Consider the following 18,841-nt stretch of genomic DNA (forward strand, 5'->3'; position numbering starts at 1 on the left):
TATACCCAAAGCTACAAACTAAAGGTGGTACTAAATGAAATCTCAGGATCCAAATACTCCCAGTCCTTGGAGAAGGTCAGATCCAAATTTCTGCAGACCAGATCTCTCTCTACTGCAAACTCCACTTCCTCCTTTTTTAGAGCTGATCATTTCTTTCCTTGATTTGGGCTGTTCTTGTGTTAATTTCCTCAGCAATATTTTTTTAAGGTTTATGTCTCTTAAAGAGAGCTGTCTGTTTTTCTGATGAAACTACATGGTACCCACCTTTATAACTCACTGCTCAAGGGCATGTTATACGTCCCTGATCCATAGAGGATGTGAGTCTATTACAGTCCCCAGCTACAGAGCCTGACTCTTTAACTCTGTAAGCCTCATGTTTTTAGCCTGTAGGTCCCTGATTCCCAAGATGACAGCTGTCAGACTTTCACCAGTTTCTCCCTCTCTCCACCTCCACAATGTGCTTGACCAATTGTGCCAATCCCTTCCTGACCCTTGTGACAATCATCTTATGCACTGAAGCATGAGATATCATTACCATGAGCTTTGCCTGGAAAAATTAACATGGTAATTCCCTTGTTTCTTGCTGACTCCATCTTTTATGGTGTGATGGAGGAGGAGAGAGAACTTGCTGCCGATTTTCTGCTTTTAGTGCTCTAAATTGTAATTATAATGGATGTCTAGAAGCATAGAGATTGGGATAACCATCTTGTATGATGTTTAAATTGAAAGGAAGCAATAATGACACTTGCTAGTGACCTGAAGTTACTCACCCTATCTTAAACCCATCCACAGTCTACACTTATCTCCGGAGCGATTGATCCAGCAGGGGTCGATTTATCACGTCTAGTGAAGACGTGATAAATCGACCACTGAGCGCTCTCTCGTCGACTCCAGTACTCCACCGGAGTGAGAGGCGCAGGCAGAGTCGACGGGGGAGTGTCAGCAGTCGACTTACCGCAGTGAAGACACCGCGGTAAGTAGATCTAAGTACGTCGACTTCATCTACATTATTCACGTAAAGTTGCATAATTTAGATCAATCCCCCCCGCAAGTGTAGACCAGGCCTAAGTGACTTCCAGCAGACAGTCACAGATTTGCTGCATGAAGAAGGCGTTCCTTTTAGTTCTTCTGCAGTTACCAACCACTAATTTCTTTGAGCGGATGCCTCGTTCACATATACAGTAAGCAATCTTGACTGTTGTGTTGGTCTTGCCATGCAATGACCCCAGTCACCATTTCTGTTCTCCAGCCTTCATGCTATTCTTCATGCTCTTCTTCCCAGCTCTGTCCTGTTTCTGCTGAAGGCTCTTCAGGAGGCCTGGAGCAGACTTGGAATCATCCCACCCACTCTTTACAAAAACAGTCGTGTCTGGAGCCAAGAAAGGCAGGGCACAAATTGAGGGGGAGCTTGGATAACACACAATACTCAGAGAAGCATGAGGTTTTGTTTAATCTAGATGGAGAAAGCAAACAGGAGGGCAAGGGGGTTTCAAATATTACTTTTTTTTATTAGATAAGACTTAGAAAAGTGTGTTTTGCCACCTTGTTAAACCAAAAGGACATAGGCCAGACTCTCAAATTGGACTGCAAGCTTCTGTAAAGCTGATACACAGTGATAAAATAATAATACTTAACACTAACTGCGTATAGCTATTTGCATCTTCAAAGGGCTTTATAAATATTAACTAACTATGGTGCACAACACTACTATGAGGTACTGTACCTAATAGTTATCTTCCTCGTTTAATAGATGGAGAAACTGAGACATCACCAGATGATGCTGTTACAGAGTTTCACAAGTTGTTTATCTTAGCATGTGAGCAAGTTTTTAGTCTTGGAAGAAATACTGGTTGTGGTGGTCGTTTCTTGATTACACAAGGTTCTGGGTATAGGTTGCTGTGTGCACTGTGGGAGAATTTTTCTCTGCTGTGGTCTCTGATTAGTCAGTTTTTGAGGCAGAGTTGTTCCCTGGGAACTACGCATTGCTGCTGGGCTGAGATTCCTGAAAGAAGGGATTGCCTGCATGCTGTTTGAGCATCTCATTTCAGGACTGGTGTATATGTATAAATAAAGCAAATTACACTTTTAAATATAGCCAGATTCCAGATTTCTCTTCCACTGGGAAGCTGACCTGCACAGCCCTGGCATCTGCTACCACTGAAAGATGTGACACCTGCATTAGAATAGACACACTGGTTTTGGAAGTAAGGTCAACAATATTAACTAACACTATTGTGAAGTACTCTATCTAACAGGTATCTTCCCCATTTAACAGATGGAGACACTGAGGCAAGGTTAGTGGTCTTGCCCAATGCCCCACAGAAAGTCAGTGGCAGAGCTGTGATTGCAGAGGTGTGATTACAGTGCACCCATTCCTGTCTCCTAGTTCTGTGCTGGTTTAAAAAAAAAACATGCACTTCTATGCAGACAGATGTCTACCATGGATATTCAAGTTTGTATAAAATAAAAACAGCCCCAGACTTTCATCCCGAATTCTAACCATAATAACTTACATGCACTTTCAAAAATTTACTCTTACAAAAATGTCCCCATTAATTAATCACTGGACCCTGGTGCAATATACAGTATGGCTTATAGATCCATTGACTTCAAAGTCATTCCACTTCGCAGTAATGTGCAAGGTCCACAGAAGTGGACTTCTCTGTCCGTTCTTTGGAAAATATATTCTCAGTTAGGGAAAGGCTAATATGAGTGTGTTTGGGTTCCCTGGACTGGGGGTTTGCTTTTTGCCTTATGACATAATTGGATAATGCCAAGTGTCTCTAGACGTCCCTTCTCTAGTCAACCAGCCAGTCAAAGGCCCCGCCTCATTCTGATAGGAGGATGGCTATGTGGCACAGAGCTTGCAGACAGACTGTTTTAGTCTGAGGAATGTTCTTCATCCTCTATGTACCCAATTTAATTTGCTTATGCTTCCTTAATGAACTCTTCTTGTTTGAAAACTTCAAATAAACTTACAGCTAGTCAGGGTTACTGCGACGTTTGCACAGCTTTCAGATGATGTAAAGTATAGTATAAATGCTACATATTAATAGTGGTCTCTCAGGGCTCTGAGTTTCTCTCTGTCTCTCAAACCTAAACACACACAGACCCCATCAGACATCTGTTCTTAGGCTTATTTCCGGTGACAGTGTGTCCTGAGTGACAGAGTTCTGATCCAGAGATGAACTTGTAAGGATAATCTTGCGTCTGAGGCTTTGGCCTGGACCCAGGAGATTGGGGCTCAATTTCCAGCTCTGCCAGACTTCTTATGTGACCTTGGACTTGTCATTTAAACTCTCTCTGCCTTTAGTTCCCCATTTCACCAATGGAGATAATAACACTTCCTTCTCAGCTCTACGGGAGGGGACAGGGGGCCCATCCAGGTCAGGGCTGTGTCATGTCCGTGGGGCAATGTTTGGAATGTCATTTCCTGTGCTGTACATGTTCTGTGAAGACTTCAGATTCCAGGGCTGGCCAGTCACAGACACTCATTTCACACCATTTTTGCTTTACTAATATTTTTGTTTCTGCTAACGTCTGTGAATGAGTTCTAATGCTCATGAAAAAGGAGTACGGAAAGCAATGGCTGGTAGCCAGACTCAGGATCTCAGTGCTGACAGGTGCTGTGTAAACTCACACACAGAGCTCTGCCAATACACCTTAATTCTGACCTGAAGCACCTTGAGCTAGTCCAGTCTTGAACCGCTCTGGAAAAAGGCTGTTTCCTCTTCCCACCTATCTTGGAGGTTTAAAACCTGCAGCAAATGTAACTTGTCAAACTTGACACCTCTGATGCAGTTTAGGTAGAAATGAGAGCTCGAAATAGGACAGTAATCAGGAGAACGTGTTTGACTAAGGTAAGGTCACAAATTCTATAGTGATTATAGTCATGAGGGATTTACTTGTATTTCTCTCCTCTTATGCAAATGTAGCTCACTTAGAATACTTGACACAGACTACAAGCAGATTATAAACACTCTTTCAGAAGGTTTGATTACTCTTTGGCACCCAGGTAATTGAATAAACATATATAATCAAGTATAACATTTTATACTCCCACAAATCGTAAATGTGGGGATTATCTTTGTTTTATGGATGGGAAAATTGAGACACAGAAAGGTTACGTGATGTGTCCAATGCGTCACATAGTGAGGCAGTGGCAGACCTGGGAACACAACTACGCTCTCCTCACTCCCAGCCTTCCGTTCTAATGAAAGCGACAAAGAGACCCACGGCACCTTATAGACTAACAGACGTACTGGAGCATGAACTTTCGTGGGTGAACTCCCACTTCGTCAGTTCTACTGACTGGACCATGATGCCACAAGCTGATGAACGTTCTTTCCCCAAAATGAGTGTGTGGGCGATATGTTTACTGTGGTATACGAACCACCGTGACCCCTGTTCTGCTGGTGATCTGTGGTAGGAGAAATCATCAGAACTGGTGGTTTTAAATTTTGCCTGGGCTAAAGAATAGAATGTATCTGTATTTAAATTAATGCACCATGCTGAGTGGGAAATTTAGACTAGGGGAATTCCATCCCTCTGCTGTAAGAGCGGGCTCATTATAAGAGGGAAATACAGTCCCTTCTAAAGAAATTCTTTGAGTCATTTCAGAAGATGTGTCACTTTGCCTATCTCACATAGGGATTGACACACTTTGGGCTGAATCCAGGTCTCACTGGACTCAGTGGAAGTTGGATTGGATTCTTCTTTAGATGCAGAATGTGACATTACACCCCATCTTCATTATGGAAATATGCTTATGATATGGAGATGGCAAACTGAGATATATTTTATGCAAGATGAGTCTTGTAGGGTATCATTGGAATGGTTATAATTTACTGAATGTGATTATCCCATTTGTATGCATGTACCATTTCTGTATCTAAAGTTAGGAATATTGACTCTGTAACAATTACAACTAGGTCTATACTTGGGAAACACCCTCCCAGACAGCAGGCCATCAGCCTTGATGGGCCATTAGGAAGAAAAAAGACTCTGAAGATACTAATCTCTCTCATTCCTAAAAGGCGTCCTGGTATGTAGCTGTGACACTACTACGTCAGGTGGTCCTGTCACCTGGTAGTAAACACCATCTAAGGTGGAGGTCAAGACTGGGAACCAAAAGATTCCCACCTTAAGTAAATCTTATTTAAGGCTGGGGAGTAAGGCAAACAAGACTCTTCTCCATTGCCTTCCTGCCCAAGAAGAAAGACTGCTGAAAGTACCTGAAGAGACAAAGGAACTGAGTGGTGGGAAAGGCAAGGGCTGAGTCCAGACTAAGACAGGAGTCTAGTCTGTAAAGAGAAATAACTGGAACTTTAAGCTACAGAAACTCTGCAACTTGCCTAAAACAACATTTAGGGTGAGAAATTGCTTCTTGAAACCAGTCTCTTTAAGATCTTAAGCTTAGTATGCATATTTTGTTTTATTTGCTTGGTAATCTGCTTTGTTCTGTTTCCTATCCCTTATAATCACTTAAAATCTGTCCTTTATAGTTAACAAACTTGATTTTTTTATTATTAAACCCAGTTTGTGCAATTTCTAACTGGGGGGAGGCAAGAAGTTGTGCATATCTTCCTCCACATTGAGGGAGGGGGCGAATTTATGAGCTTACGTTGTATAGATTTCTCTACAGTGCAAGACAATATTATTTTGGATGCACTTTCCGGGGGGAGCTGCACTTGAGCACTGGGCGATTTCCTAGCTGAGTCTTCTCATAGACAGCTGTTTGCAGACTCTGTGTGATTCTACAGCTGGTGCGTCCCTACATGTGTGTGTGTGTGTGTGTGTGTGTGTGTGTGTACGGGCGCGCTGCCAGAGGCCGGAGAGCCTAATTCAGCAAAACAGGGAGAGGCAGCCCAGGGTAGTGGAGCCAGCAGACTCCATGAAATCCCAATACATCAGGTGGCACCCTCAAAGGGCGGGGGGTCCAACCCGTCACACAGAGATTCAACCAAACTACTTTTATCCCTTTCTCAAGAAGCCTGTATTATTTGCACAAGGAAAAATATGCAGGAAGAGGCATGAAAAAGCATTTTTAAAGAGACATCACAATCTTCAACTGCAAAAACAAATGTACGTCATAAATAAGCCTATCTTTAGAGGAATAATTAAAAAAACTCAAAAGTCAACTTTTTAACCAGGAAGCAATAACTGATTTTTAGTTTAATATCTTAAAAATTATCAGCTGTATGTTGGTCCAGTTTCCAGTCTCACTCCCCTGCTGGCTGGGCATTCTGCACCTGCAGACTGACAGAGGGGATTCACTGTGTGCCATTTACATCTATATGGAATCTGGTAGAAACAAACTATTCATGCCTCTGCCTTTCTGTGATATTTTTATTTTTAACTTGCATAGTAAAACTCATTGTAGGGCTGCACCCATCCTCCCCTTTGATCTCTCTATCCAGGCTGGAAGGTACACAGTATTACTCACTTTCGTGTGCCTGGAGGTTCTCAATTCTCCCCCTGAGTAATTTTTATTCTTCAGCATATATATGCCTGAATTTGGCCAAACATGCTAGGATTCCCCAGCCCAATACTTTAAGATGCTTAATACTTAATAATAATAGTTATATTACACAGCAGTTGACTGGTTTTGATACAATAAGACTCATTGGACCAAAGGGAAACCAGCACCCAGCCCTCACAACACAAAGTATTGGGGTTTTTTTTGGAGGTTTGAAACATTTCCACTAAAATTTAGTAAAGGTTATTTTTCTTTTTCTTGAGGCTTCTGCACTTGTGGGTTTCATCCATAATGGGCTGAAGAGTCCACATAAGGCTCTTTTTTTGGGCTACGTCCAGCCTGACTGGAGGCAGTGGAAATCTTGCCACAAAGCCTATTCTGCTTCCAGTGACATTGTCTTCTCAGGGGTTAAATGGAGTTTTACCGACTGACACCTTGTTAGGATCTGACCCTCCAGCCATTTGGACAATTGGGATGCACAGTCAGGTGCTTACTTATCCCACACCAAACCATAGGAGCTCTGCCCCTCCCTGGTTTAGATTCATGCATGGCTTATGTTGGGAAATGTTACTATATGCAGCAGGTGTAATTTTATGACACTTGCTTTCCCATGGGATAACATAAATGAGACTGTAAGCCCTTTGAGGGGGGTTGGTTTCCTTTGTGTTTGTACAGCACAATAAGACCCCACACCTGACCACTGCTGCAAAACAAGTAAGTTGTTTAGTAGTGGTGGGCGGCTAATAAAGGTAGAGCAGAGTTGTACTCAGTCCATTTAGGGGGGCTGTGGAGTGGTCTCTGAAGACAGGAAGTTGCCTAATCAGGGTAGGTGACCTCTTGTACAGGTTCCACTGTACCCCATTACTCTATCCGTACATATCACATCCAGTGAAACATTTAAAATACATGAGGAGAGCCAGCTTCTAAAGTCATATTTCTAGTGCTCTGCATAATCCCTCCGAGACGGTAAACCAGGCTCTAGTTGAAAATTGGCAATGTGAAATTATTTATTAGGAGTCCCTTTTGGGCTAAAGTAAATCACCCCAGATACATTCAAAATGTGGGCCACCAGTGGAAGTCGTGCCACCCTTGTGTCCTTGAAACACGGGCCTCGTAAACAAACACAGGGTGTTGATCCTACTGCAATAGGAGGGTGAAGGGGCATCTTTCACAACACTCGAACCATTACACCAGAGCTTAAAGATGAACTGAAAGCTTCTCTTTTAAAAAGTGAATTAAGTTCCTTTTTCATTAACAGAATAGATGGGTGGGGTATAACTTGTATGCACAATCTCTTTTAAAACCTAAACTGTTGAGACCCAGATCCTCCCATGCCCACCGGACTGGCCAAGCCACAAGTTGATGGTGTCATGTTTGCCAATAATAGGAGTCGCCGTCACTAACACCTTGTGCAACTCCTCCCTCAGTTTTAGGTGTCAGCGATGACATCAACTGTTGCAGAAGAAACTCAGAACTCTGCACTCAGGTCTTTGAGTTTGCCTTAAGGAATGGCACAAGCCTGGCTCTCCACCTAGTGAAAGAACTTCAGGAAAACTTTCAGTGTGAGATGCATTTGCAATGATATCCTTGAATTTCAATACAGCTGCTGTATGAAGTGTGAATGAATCAAGAGGAGGAAATAGTTTATATAGAACAAATTCATGGGAATATGTGTGTTATAGGAACTGATATTATGGTATTATTTCCATTTAGCAGGAAACGAGACTATCACAGGAGAGCTGTTTTCTCCTGAGTCTGGCATCACTATAGCATGCTATCCATCTCGAGCGTTTGTGGGTGTTGGAAAGAGTTGTAGGAAAGCCTTCATACCAGATGTGCTAACTGCCCAGAGACACTTCTAAATGAGACATAAACCTTAGGTCCTGACCACTTGTGGTAATAACAGGTCTCAGAGCACTTTTCATAAGGGTGGGGGTGTTAGGCTCAGTAGTACCTTGATGAAATTCCAAATTTAGGTAATTTGGGTAATTACATACTGACCCCTGAAGATTCAGCTGGCTAAGAGTCTCAATTGTTTCTGAACTGCTATATGCTATTCAAACGTTGCATCCTCCCACCGAATGGTGACTGCTTTGGGGTCTTTGATGTTATTTTAATATTTTTCTTCTAATCACCACACACAATTACAGAATTCCACAGAAACTCACACTGAAAAAAAAGATGTGCCTCTATCTGGGGGGGGTGGGGGTTGCAAAGCAAGCGAGGCTGTGAGGAAGGGTGGAGATTAGAGAGAGGTCTGACCCCAACCAGCAGGTCTGAACATCCGCAAACTTTGGGGAAGTTATTATTTGTATTAGGGTGGCACCTAGAGGCCACAACTGCGCTTGGGGCCCCATAGTGCTAGGTAGTGAACAAACACATAAGGAGAGACAGTTCCTTCCACAAAGAGCTGACAATCTTAATTAGAGACTGACAGCCCCGCCCCCACAAAAATAAAGAAGGATAGTTTCCATTCCAGATCCATTCGGTTGTTAGCCCTTCTACCAAGGGACCAATTGTGGTACAGATGCTTATCCACTATGGACTTGACAGAGCCCACCACATTTGATAGATGATGAAAGCAAATAGCCATCAGGGTAACAATTGCCCTGGAGCACGTACTCTAAAGGTGACCAGCTCCATGCCCCAATAGCACTCCCCTGAGCTATCCATCAGCTCCAGTACCACCACGTGTTTCATCTACACCGTTAACTCTGCTTAGTTCTGCATCCAGTGAGAGGGAGTCTATTGCAGCGCCGCAGGAATGACACTTTAGAGGTAGCTCACGTAGCACACACTAATAACCCAGGAGCAATCGGGTGTGGGTGGGAGGAATGCGGGGATCAGCCAGGGTAGCCCAGCTATGTGATTTCAGCACAAAGCTAGACACAGCAGTTGGTTTAACAAGAGAACAGCACAGACTCTGCCATGTGCATTACCGGAAAGGCAATTTTACCCCAGGGCATTCAGTGCCAAACTCAAATAAAGCAGAGACAGCCTGAGTCTGAATGCTGGAGGTTCCAATTAAACACACACTGTTTCACACAGACAAATAGTATTAGCAATGGTTGACCTAATCCTTTTAAAACGTTGCATTCAGAGGCACGTTCTGTTTATCCCGCCCAGCTCTTCTCAGTGGTCCTGGGACTAGTGGCCCAGTGCTGACTGATTTGCTCTCTTGTTATTCTGGGGACACCAGCTTCCCATCATGGGAGTGAAATCATAAATACGAAATATCAAAGGCTAACAACAGGGTAGCAGTGGGTTTGAATTCCTGTAGTACAAGAGGCTGCAATTTCAAGGGTACTCCGATATCATGGTGTGGGCACTGGATAAAGACTTGTTAGACCATTAAAAACACGGTTAATGTTAACATAAGGACAGAATGTGACATATAATGAGGACAGCTGCTCAGGTGGCTCCGGGGACAGCCGCACCAGCCGCTGCTCGGGTGGCCCTGGGCAGCTCGCCCCAGTGACCACCCAACAGTGGCCGCTCCAGCGGCCCCCGACAGTTGGTGCCACTGGCTCCAGCTCCCCCCGGGGTGCGCCCCCCACAGGAGCGGCCATCCCAAGATTTAATTATGGGTATTTATAGTATAAGTCATGGACAGGTCACGGGCCGTGTAACCTGTCCATGACTTTTACTAAAAATACCCATGACTAAATTGTAGCCTTACTGATATGGAATAAAGAAATGGAAGAAGATGCAGCCAGCTGTTTGCTGAACTCCTTCATTTGGGAGGAAGAGCAAGGGCTCAGGAGTGGGAGGCAGGCCAGAGTCCATTTAGAGAGGATGGGAGGGAGAATCTATCCCAAGGGCAGGGGTGAGGCTGGGAACAAAAGTCTGTCCAGGAGACTCCAAAGTTTATATGTTTGGCTGGAGGGTTTGGTGGATCCAAAGTCGATTTAGGTTTAGTCCATGCCACGTATTCAGTCTGTATTCTGAACGGCTGAATCATATTTATGTGGCTGGAGGAAGAGGATCTAACCCAATATTACAGGGAAAACAGTTAAGCACTGTGCTGCCTTATCATCACCAACAAGAGTCTTGCCCTTTGAAAGCAATTAAAATTTATACCTTTGCTTGTCCGTAGATTCTGTGTACTCCTCATAGGTGACCCTTCCAAGGGTTATTAGACTTCCAGGCTACCCAGGTTGCACTGATGAAGCAGGATTGGCTAAACCATTTTTTTGCTTTGTCTCATTGTGCTGCTGCAGCTTGGTCTGGACTGGCTTAGGAGTTTGGGAAGGGCCAAAAAGATCATTTTTAGGGGGCCCTGCAGCCCAAATGTAATGGATTTTAGCAACAAAAGAATGGGGGAGGGAGGAATGTTTTTGCCACCATCATCTCTCTGCTGCGGGAGAAATAGAACCTAGCTCCTTAGACTGGAGTGCATGTGGAGTTACTAACACTGGGGGAAAAGTGTTTCAAGGGACATTTCTGCAGCAGCTAAGTCCCCACTAAGTGTGCATTCTGGTGAAGCTTGTTATTTTCTTTGTCCTTTCCCCTATTTACTTAACTACTGAATCCAGAGCAGCCTGCAATATTCATCAACAACCTCCGGGTGCCAAATAGCCACCCCATCTCATCACAAAATATGCAGAGACAGGGTCTCTGCCAGGGAAGTGCAGAGAGAAACTGTCAAACTCACTCACCATAAACTAGTCTCTCTCACTTTTCCTTTCTTCCAACACCCCCCCGACCCCGCCAGCTCTGTCACATTCGATCTGTCTCCACTTTATTTTCCTCTCACTTCACTATTTTCATTCTCTTGCTTCTCATCTCCCCTTCCCTTGATGAGTAGTATCTCTTCCCTGCTCCGCCTTTCTCTGTCCCATTTCCACTGTTCTCTTTTGTCCAGCCCTGTGGTCTCTTCTGTGTTACGCTGTGAGTTTGCCCATGTTCTTCTCTTGACCTTGTATTCCATGGCCTTTCTGCTCCCACCCCAGACTCTTACTCATGTCCGCCTGCCTCCCTCCCAGAACTCAGGACCTGACGTTGGAAAATCCTTCTCAGTGTTAATTATTAAACAATTAATTAATTAATGCTATTAATTGTGGCCGGCCCCTGCACAGCTGCACAAGTGACCCTCCCTCAGCCCACACCCACTTTGTAGGAGTTGGCCACAGATCCAGCCCCTGCACGCTCTGGAGTATAGCGACTGCTGCCTGGTAGCATGCCGAAGGACACCAGCTGCTCAGAAATGAACGGACGGGGGCGGAGTCCAGGGGTGCCATTTAAGGAGGCTCCTGCCCCCCTGCCAGCCCAAGTTTTGTACCACCTGCTGGGAGCCACTCGCACCTCTCCCCCCGCCCCTGACTGGCTTATTCTTTGCTCAGCAAACAAGAATGCGGAGGAGTATCTGGCAGAGCCAACAGCGAGCTGGGAGTCTGCAGCATTTTTTCATTCCTTAAACAAACACGCGGAAGGAGTGGTGGCAGGAAGGTCTGAAGATGCTTGCTGCAGATTGCAACATGATCTGGCCCTCACCTTCACAAGCTGACATGTTAAAAAGGCAGGAGCAACCCTTTGTGACACCAGTAGAGATGGGGACTGCTCAGCCAGGGCAGGGGGCTGCTGCCTGAGGCACATTCAGGGGATAATTATCCTCACAGCCAGCCCAGCTTTGGAAGTTTCAGGCTGCAAGAGCAGTGCTGCAGAATGGATGACCACCTGTAATCTTTCACTGCGGTGAAGAAACAAGCATGAGCTGCTGCCACCAAAAATATTGTTTAAATAACACTTAAAATGTTCACAACTTTTTTCTAACTCTCTAATTTTGTAATGAATGGCAATACCCCCGTGTAGTCAGTTATTCTACTATTTAGTCTTACTTGTCTGTGGGAGTCTTTCCTTTGCCTACAGGGGGTCAGGTCAGGTCCATAGGCTGTGATGCAGAAACATGGATTCCTCTGTGAATGCCTAGATTTCACTAAATCTCCCAAGAGTGGGTTTGCACTTTTCTAGGACCTTTTTCCCAGATACATTTTGAGGAGCTGCTGGCCCTCAACTGCTATCCTCAAGCAGCTGTCTGCTGTAGCTCCTTCTCTTCCAGCTGGTAAATATTCTTATCTCCTGTTGTTCTAATTCTTTAACATTTCTGAGAGTGTGGCAGAGTCTCACAAACCTGAGTGCCATCTATGAATTTCATTGAGGTGATATTTACTCTCACCAATCCTTACAGTAACACACTAGGAACCTCCTTCCAACTTAATCCTTTGTATTTATCATAACTATTTGTATAAACCTTTCTGTGAACATAAACCCAAGCCAATCTGAACAATTTGTAAGATTTGGTTGCCAAAATTTGTTCATTATAGATCCATGCTACTAACATCCATCATTTAATTACACTCTAGAATAGATGGTGATTTTTTTTAAAGGTATAGCCCGATACGTTGTTAAAAACAACAACGTTGTTTCAATAAATAGGGCTATTTTTGAGCTAGTTATTAAGTGACTTTGAGCTAGTAATGCAGTAGAAATCTGGCAATCATGTAAATGTTCATCTTGCTGATTTTACCGAGCCTGATCCTACAAATTCCATAATCCACCACCTCATAGTGTTCTTCACCTCAGTGGGAAATTTATTAGCTCACGGTGCCAGTTCTTGAGTTGAAACAGTCCCTCATTGACACACACACGGATGGAGATTGGAAAAATTCCACTTTTCAGATGTGGTTTTTCTGTTGTACACTTACAAGTAATCCTAAAATATACCTTTAATTGGTGTTTGTGTATGTCGTTTTCTTTCTTTACATAAGAATGAGATACAGTGCTCCTGTCAACTAATTTCTAAGTTATTATCAGCAAAAAAAACCTAGAGTAGTCTAAGTAGCCCCTGGAATCATGGTTAAAGTTGCTCTCCCCCCCCCCAACAAAAAATCTGAAACGGTGCCCCTGACAGAATCATTTATTACACCAGCCATAAGGAAAACCCATGCTGCCCCTGTGTAAAAGGGGTGAAAAGGGCCTGCCCCCTTGTGCCCGTGAGAGCTCCAGGAAGCATTTTGCCCAGCTGGGGCAGGTGGCTCCACTCCACTACAAACTCAGCTGTGATTTTCAAAAGTGCTCACGTGAGTAAGGAGCAGAAGTGCCAGTGATTTTCAAGAGGGCTTGTGGTCCTAACTCACATAGGCCCTTTTGAGAATCTCACTCTGACGCTTCAGCCTGGCCCTTGTTATCGGAGATGATGACTTCCTGGTATAAGCATCAGTGCTGAAACAGGCTGACTCACAGGAACTACTTGTAGTCCTGACCGGATCAATTTCCCTCCTCCTGGGCTAGATAAATTGCCTTCTGTGTGTGGCGTTCAGATGAGATCATGGTCCTGTCTATTCTGAGTGGCCTTTAAAGGTCCCAGGATGCTTTTTGTAAGCACTGGGGTGGTTTACTGATCCATACTTGGCCAGAATACCCCCAGCCCCAGTCCTGTACAGCATGCTGTCTGCTTCTTCCCTCCAGAGGTGGCTACATGCTTCCCGGCCGTAGTGAGGCTTTGCAATGGAATGTGTGCTATAAAAATGTGAAGTATGAGGAGGAGTATGCTGGGGGACCACAGTCTCTGCCGTTTATAAACGAAGACGGAGCACTGGAAATTTTCAGATGTCGTTATTCCTGAGAGCCTGCAGCACTTACAGGAATCACAGCATCATCTACTGCAACCTTTCTCCTCCATCTCTCCCCTCCACACACATCACTCTGCATCCTCACCCTGCAGCCTTGTCTATGATTCTCCCAGGGGATGGTAGTAGCTTACCTGCAGCACAGTGCTCCTGAGAGAGGGGTGGCTGGCAGCTCTGGGACTTGTGTTTGCCTCAGGCAGGGAACACCGCTGCTGTCGCACTGGAAAGGAGGAGTGTCAGCAGTGCTTCAGGTTTCACCTCCGCTCGACGCTTGTGCAGTTCCACTCTGCTGCTGCGGCAGTTCTCCCTCGATGCTGGGGATTGCCCTGTTCCCTTGCTCTTGCAGCTCTGCGGAGAGGCGACAAGCCGCAACATGCACATCAGGTTGTTTAAATCATTCCAAAGGGGGTACTAGCAGGGAAACTAAAAAGCTCTGTATGAACTGGAGGCAGCTGGGTTATTCTAACGCTTCAGCTGCTTTCGGCCTCAGGGCCTTGTGTATCGATAGGCGGTAACACACACATACACACACACCATACCACAAGATGACAGAGCTTAAAAATAAATGTGAGCCGGTCACCTGACAGACAAGAGGACAAGTAAAGGGGAGCAAGTGACCTGTTTGATCTGCATGCGGAGCTGCCAGCAGTCAGCCAGCACTGCAGCAGGACTTAAGTAAATCATGTTAGAAAGGTTTTCTTCTGGGCAGATGGTTAAACTGAATGGACTACAGGACACAGCCTAACAGGCTTCTGTTTATTTTGAGGCTTCCATTGCCTAGGAAACAGTAGATTGTGGTGAAGTGGGATCAGAAAAACTGCTGAAGGAAAAGGAGTATTTCTTTTTTTCTTCCCAGCTCTTTGCCTCATGCCTTGATGTTTGGTTCTTTTATTGGCTGTTTAGCAAGGGCAAGGTTCTAACCTTTATCAAATGCCAGATTCATTTATTTCCATGCACACATCTACGCAAGCACTTTAGAGTGTGTAATGGTTCCTCCCTCTCGGGTCCAGAGGAAGGCCGGATGTTGTCGGGGTGGTCTGATTTGTGATCACGGACCTGCCCGCTCCACAATCCAATCTCCACCACAGGACCCAGCACATGGCCCTTTGGTTCATAGCTCCAGCCCCTGTTTGGAGTACCCACCAAACATCTAGGGTTTAGGCCTCCTGAGAAATTGCACAGTCTTTGACCCACAGCCTCATGGCTGGGCAAGCAACAATAACCTGTGGCTCCAGCCCTCTGGGCAGGGTACAGCAAGCAATCAGTCTATAGCCCTCAACTTCCTGGCTGGGACAAGCAACAACAGTCAGGTGCAGGCCTTCTGGCCTAGGTGAATATGCAGCCAGCTCCAGGTGTGGGGAAGCGACAGGGGTAGGGGGACCCAGGCCCAGCCTACTCCACCATGTCCCAGCCCAGGACGCTCACAGTGGGTCAATGGGAACACGTAATATTGCTGCCTCACGTCCTGGCAACACAACCGGACCAACATCTGGTTTCCCTGGGCTACTTCCTATCTGACTCTCCTGGCATCACGCTGCCACCACCACCAGGCTCTGGCTCACAGTCGGGTGGTGCTTCCTTTGGTATTTCTCCAGGTCCTTCCATCTCCTGGGCCGGTAGGACTCTGATCCGTTCTGCAGCCGGTTGTGGACCTCACAAAGGGCTCAGCTGTCTAGTAGGGACATCTGCCTCCTTCCCAGATCTGCTCACCACTGAGCTGCAGGGCCCTACTCTTATACTTCCTGCCCTGCCCCTGCACTTCCTGCGAGGGGGTTGGGCCGAGTTAGCTGCACCCACCACAGGGAATGAAATGGTTCCTCCATCTCTGGTCCAGAGGGAGGCCACTCTGCCTCACTGGGATGTCGGGAACTGAAGCAATGTCCGATTGAGAAGCATGACTGCAGATGGTAGGAACTCTCCAGTGGTGCTGTGTTTAATGTGGGGTTTTCTCTTTGTTTTCAAGCAGCTCAGCTGACAGAGAATGGGAAGGGAGTCTATGCAAGAAGGTGCTGTTGTGATGGAGGCATTCCCGTGATACTACAGGGGCAGATTAGGGATAGATTAGGGATAGGTTGGCCTCAAGAGAGTTGAAGCTTGGTGAAGTATCCAGAAGTGCTGAGGCTCCCCTGTATTTTCTAAAGCTCTTTAGCCTGACAAATTTGGCTGGACATCCCAAGGGGATAAGCTTCCTCAGGCAAATGATAGCATGTCTGGACCCAGTGGAAATTCCATGAAAGCTGCTGTTCTCTATGGCTTCACCTCCTCTAGGGAAAATGTGTGTGCTAACATGTTTAAATCCTACTATAGCCAAGGCAAACTGTAGTTTTAACAGGTTAGCTGGTCAAGAGGTTTTGACCAATTAACACATGTTAAAATTACACCTTGCTTTGTCTACATTAGGATTTCAGTGTGTGTTAGTTAACAGGTGTTAGCCAACACATGGTTAAAATATACCTTTATTCCTTGTGTGATCATGGCCTAAGTATTTGGAAATCCAGTCCTAGCTGGAAATACACTGATGCCTTTCTGTAGACTAACAAAAGTGTTAGCTAACATGTTTTAATTAAATGCTGTTTCAAAATATGTTAGCTCTGAAAGTTGATGGTACCAACCTTCTTTCCCTGTCCTGGCATCTGTTCATCTCTCCAGCTCTCAGCTGCATCTTACAGGTGTTATCAGTAGTAGAGCATAGGAAGTTACTCAGGTTAACACAAGAAACCGATTCATTCACTTAGGAGCGTTGCCAAATCCTGGAGTCCCTTCTTAACTTTTACTCTGTTCTTACCCTACCCCTTGACCACAATGGGAGATTTGACTGAGTGAGAACTTCTGGATCTGCCCTGCAATAATAATGTAGTACAGCACTATTCATCCTAAATTGTTTTGCAGATATTATTAACTCTATACACTGCATTCAGGCATCATTTCCTCTACTCCTGAAGTACAGCCACCTCTGGAGTGGAATATAGCAGCCATTTAACAGCAGACAGCAACAGCATGCACCAGTGTAGGACAGATGAATATTCACCAGCATGGAGTTCTGAGCACAGTGAGCAGCCTGTGTACAGTCAATCAATGGCAGACAGTCAGTAGGGTCAGAAATAACTTGTCCTAAGCTATTAGTTAGCTCCCGTTCTATACTGCCTTCTTACTATCTGTCTGTACCACAAGATACATAAAGCATGGGTGTGTTTGCACACATGTATGTGTGCATGTGCATAAAGAATTTACATTTAGCGTCACTCCCCTCAGCCTCCCCTATTCCGACACATTGCAAAACTCTCACTGTAGTGCAGGACTATTTTACCCTTCCCAACCCTCTTCCTATGGCTAACTCCTGCCCTAGGCATCAGTAATAAACCCTTCTCCTGACATGCTCAGCCATATGGACGCTTCTCTGCACCCCATAAATACTGTACTTTTTTATTGGGCTCTTTGGAAATACAGTAAACACTTAACTAAAGAGCCACTTTCTCCCTCCAGGAAGCAGTGGGTGTGACTGCCTGCTTTCTCTTTCTCACACAAACACAGGGAGTATGTGGTTCAGCCACCCCCCTAGCTTTCTCTCACCCCCACCCCCAAAACAAAACCAGGAAGAAGCAATAACAAAAACCATTTCACCTAACACAGGTTTCCTGCAGAGCTGTTTAAAATGACACGTACAGCATCCCGCACATAATAGGGCTTGGCTTCATATTCTCCTTGGAGCTATAATGGTCAAATTGCTCAGCAAGTGTAATTCAGTCGGCTACAACCTGGAAACAAAAATTAAATGGAGAAATCCCCCTTCTCCAACCCCGGCCCCCTTAGAAATCCTAGTTTTCTGCTGCAGCAGAGCAAATGTGACTCAGGACTTGAAGCCCAGAGATCAAGAAAAACCCTGATTGTTCCCCCTGCAATACGCAGCCAGCCCAGCCTGTAAGCTTCAGTGGGAGTTCAAAAAACACACTGCAGATCATCTGAGAGGGGGAAGCAAACATCAAAGCCGCTGGGAAGCTTCCCCACTGTTGTGCCAAGGCAGGATGCCCTGTAGGGAACCCAAGAGTTCAGAAGCCCCCTGAGAGGACTGAGGTGCTGTAACACTCACCTTGGTTCTCAGGCTCAGGCGCTCTCGGGCTGGTTTCTGCTCTGGTTAGCATACACTGCTGAAAAGTAGGAGCGACAGGGCTGGAGCTGTGGGAGGAAGGGAGTTCTTTCCAACAGCTAAGGAAGAGAGTTTCCCTAAAGGAGGCGATGCTGTTGACCTGCCTATAGGGCGGTTAGGTGTTGTGTTGGAACAGGGGGGCCCTTTCCCAGATCGGTCTTCTTCACTGAAGGCCAAGAGGATCCTGAAAGGAGAGACATACAGAAAAGCTCACAAAAAATGGCTCCAAGTGAAAATAGTATCACCAAGCTCACTAACAAATCCAGATCGCTGTCGGGTCCCAGTCAAAATCTGGCATCCATTATTGAGCAGGTTGAGGTGGGACCCTGAGGTAGTGAAGCCCCTGGAAGCTCAGGTCTCTATACTGCCACCCACGTAGGACAAACTAAGAAAATAAGGGAAATAATTTGCTTTTCTTTTTTCCCTTCTCATGTGATCTTTTTTTTGGACTTGGCACAAGAGCTATTTTGGGGCTGGACATGAGCCCAGGTGAAAGGACATGGATTTCATCCAGTCTGCCTCCCCCATGTGCTTGGAGGGCTCCAGGGAGCTTTGAACAGCTGCCATGATGATGGGCTTAAAAGCTTCTCA

At 45.4% G+C, this 18,841-nt stretch overlaps 1 protein-coding gene across 3 annotated transcripts in view; it reads right to left on the reverse strand.

Moving 5' to 3' along the window:
- FGF1 (fibroblast growth factor 1) overlaps positions 1–18,626 on the reverse strand; it is a 64,596-nt gene extending 45,970 nt beyond the window's left edge. The window contains exons 1-2 of one of the 3 annotated variants that reach the window (XM_048861876.2): positions 18,194–18,626; positions 14,241–14,454 (exon numbers count right to left, since the gene is read on the reverse strand). The gene's annotated coding sequence lies outside the window, so the exon portion shown is untranslated. Of the gene's footprint in view, positions 1–14,240; positions 14,455–14,724; positions 14,811–18,193 lie in introns of those variants that run through there. The other 2 variants (XM_048861874.2, XM_048861875.2) reach the window with 2 other exon arrangements.
- Positions 18,627–18,841: the final 215 nt, after the last annotated feature.

This window comes from Caretta caretta, chromosome 8, assembly GCF_965140235.1.
Source record: "Caretta caretta isolate rCarCar2 chromosome 8, rCarCar1.hap1, whole genome shotgun sequence".
Classification (NCBI taxonomy): domain Eukaryota; kingdom Metazoa; phylum Chordata; order Testudines; family Cheloniidae; genus Caretta; species Caretta caretta.